Genomic DNA, 3,192 nt, shown 5'->3' on the forward strand with positions numbered 1-3,192 from the left:
CTTATCTAGGATCAAAAGTTACAGATTTATGCGACTGTGGTAATTTCCTTTAAAGAGAGGGATTGCAAGAAAAGATAGAAGAGAGGCCACTTGCTTCTGGTCCCTGATGAGGGAGGGAACCTGCAGAGTAGAAACTGACCCAAAGGGATAGGTAATGTGCTTGTATTCAGTCCGGTTTTACAAAGACGCTGCTCAGAGTTTCGGGACATGAGCACCTAGAGGAATCAGCTCTTAACAAACCACTGTGGCCAACTGTGCAAAGCAGCCTGAGCAGGCAGATCCTCCAGCTCGCTCGAATCCTCTCCCCTAGGGCGCTGAGCAGGCAGCCAGCACGTGGCTCACTCGCTCTAAATTCAGCACTGGGAAGAAGGCTTGGGGGAGGGGCGGAGGTTGGCTCCCGGGACTGCAAGCCAAACCTCTGGCCTTTGGGGATCTTTTCCGGAAAACCTACTTAACACTCTTTCTTTCCCTCCTCAGTCTTCTTTTACCTCTGCCCTCTTAGATTTGTGTTTGTTTCGAATAATGCAACCCCCTCTTTTTGTACTCGGCCCCTCCCTGCTGTCCGCCATCAATCCTGAGGCCGGTGGGCAGCCTGGGTCTGTGGGAGGGATTCGCAAAGATGCTGGCGAGGAAAGAGATGCAATTAACCCGGGCCGTGAGAGTGTGGGGTTCGGGGAGAAACGCCTGCCCACGGTCACTCACCTGAGTAATGTGCCTGGAACAACTAACTCTAAAGATTACATTGTGTAAGTCATCCATTATGCTGGAACAACAGAGAGGCTTAATGTAAGCCCAGGAGTAACTCATTTAGATGCTCTCTTCATCTAACACTGCCTTGCTTTGAACACAGGCAACAACAGGACTTATAGTTACCCGGAGTCTTCGTGCGTGAGCATCTTTCAGATGATGGAAAAAGGATTCCGAATCTGTCTTCTCATTTCTTTATTAGTATGAGCGCCAAGAGAAGGGAGATGCTGCATTTAGAACTCATCTGTTGAGTACCTAAAATTCCCTAGGCCTGGGGACCACAGCTTTTCCTAAAACTATTAGTGTCTAGCCTTCGCAATAACGCTGTGAGGGAGTTACTGTCGCCATTGTTGTCAGGTGAGGGAAACAAACGGAAGGAAGAAAGAACAGTCGGTCCTATGATTATCGCACCTTCGGAAAGACTGTTAAAATTCAGTCTCACTTGGGCTACAGGATGAGTTCATGCCCAACCAGGGCTTAGTGCGTCCGACTCAAGAAGTAAAAAGAAGGCTGAGGCTATATAGAAGGCACAACAGTTGCCCAGCATGTAGGAGGACCTAGCTTCAGTCTTAGTGTTGGAGAAAGTGAAGTTAGGCTGGGGATGGCTCATGGGTTAAGAGCATGTATTTGTTCTTCCTGATGATCCCCAGCACCAAGGTCAAGCATGGGAAAAACTCCCTGGAACTCCATCTCCTCAGGCACCGACATTCACATGCTAATACCTACACACCAGCACACAGACATGCACACATACACATGATTAACATATAAAAAATATAAAGCGAGACTCATAACTTGGGGTTTGAATTTCTCTATTTATTTTACATAAGTACACTGTAGCTGTGTTCAGACACACCAGAAGAGGGCATCAGATCCCACTGCAGGTGGTTGTGAGCCACCGTGTGGGTGCTGGGAATTGAATGCAGTCAGTGCTCTTAACTGCTGAGCAATCTCTCCAGCCCCAAATTTACCTTTTCTTTTCTTTCTTTCTTTTTTTTTCTTTTCTTTGACAAGACTCTCTCTCTCTTTCTTTTTCGAGACAGGGTTTCTCTGTATAGCCCTGGCTGTCCTGGAACTCACTCTGTAGACCAGGCTGGCCTTGAACTCAGAAATCCACCTGCCTTTGCCTCCTTTGTGCTGGGATTAAAGGTATGTGCCACCACTGCCTGGCTGACCCAGGCTTTCTTTGTGTATCAGTCCTTTGTTATCCTGGAACTCCCTCTGTAGACCAGACTAGCCTCACACTCACAGACACCTGCCTGCCTCGTTCTCCTGAGTAACTAGGATTGCTGAGGATACCACCAAAAACGTAAGAGTTTAACTCTAGTAAATGGTTCTTTTGAGCTGTTATTTGTATGCACTTTTATGAACACAAGTAATTTAAAAAAAAAAAAAGCCTTAATATAAAAGGAGATTTAAGGTTCATGAGATGTCTGTGACAGTTATGGCTAAGCCTGATAGTCTAAGTTCCATTCTTGGGATCCACAGGAAGGAAGGAGAGAACTGACCGACAACTGCATGTTGTCATGCAACTTCCACATGTGCTTGTATGTATGTGCACAGATATAGGTACATGCAATAAATGTAAAAAAAAAAGAACATTTACAATTTTTGATTTTTTTTTTTAAACTAAAAGATGGGCTGGAGAGGTGGTCCAGTGGACAAGAACCTTTCCAGAGAGTTTGAGTTTGGTTTCCAGCACCCAACTCAGGAACTTAACAATCACCTATGACTCTTGCTTGACACCTTATGATACTCTCCTCTGGCCTCCACAGTTACCCATACAAACATGGCACACACGTTCACAGACACATACACATATAAGTTTAAAAAATTAATTTTTTAAAAATGATTGTTTTCAGATGAATATTAGCAGGACTATTAAGGGAATCTGTTTAAGAATCTGTCCAGGAGCTGGGTGTGGTGGCGCACGCCTTTAATCCCAACACTCGGGAGGCAGAGGCAGGCAGATTTCTGAGTTCGAGGCCAGCCTGGTCTACAGAGTGTGTTTCAGTACAGCCAGGGGTACACAGAGAAACCCTGTCTCAAGAAAATAAAAACCAACAAACAAAAAGAAATTGAAAACTAACAACATATAAATGATTATTTTCATCAGTTCTGCCCTGCCACACCTAAGTCAAATGAGCTATAGCTGATTTTTCTGTTCAGTTCCAAATGTTGAATTTGGAAACTTACCCCCTACTAGGCAAAGGTTCTACCATAGAGCTATACCTGTGGAGGTGGGATGGAAATGGTGAGCCATACCATGTGTGATGGTTTGTTTGTATATCCTTGGACCAGGGAGTGGCACCAACTGGAGGTGTGGCCTTGTTGGAATAGGTGTGACCTGGTTGGAATGGGTGTGTCACTGTGGGTGTGGGCATAAGATCCTCACCCTAGTTGCCTGGAAGTCAGTCTTCCACTAGCAGCCTTTGGATGAAGACA

The sequence above is a fragment of the Mus caroli genome, chromosome 4, assembly GCF_900094665.2.
Source record: "Mus caroli chromosome 4, CAROLI_EIJ_v1.1, whole genome shotgun sequence".
Taxonomy (NCBI): domain Eukaryota; kingdom Metazoa; phylum Chordata; class Mammalia; order Rodentia; family Muridae; genus Mus; species Mus caroli.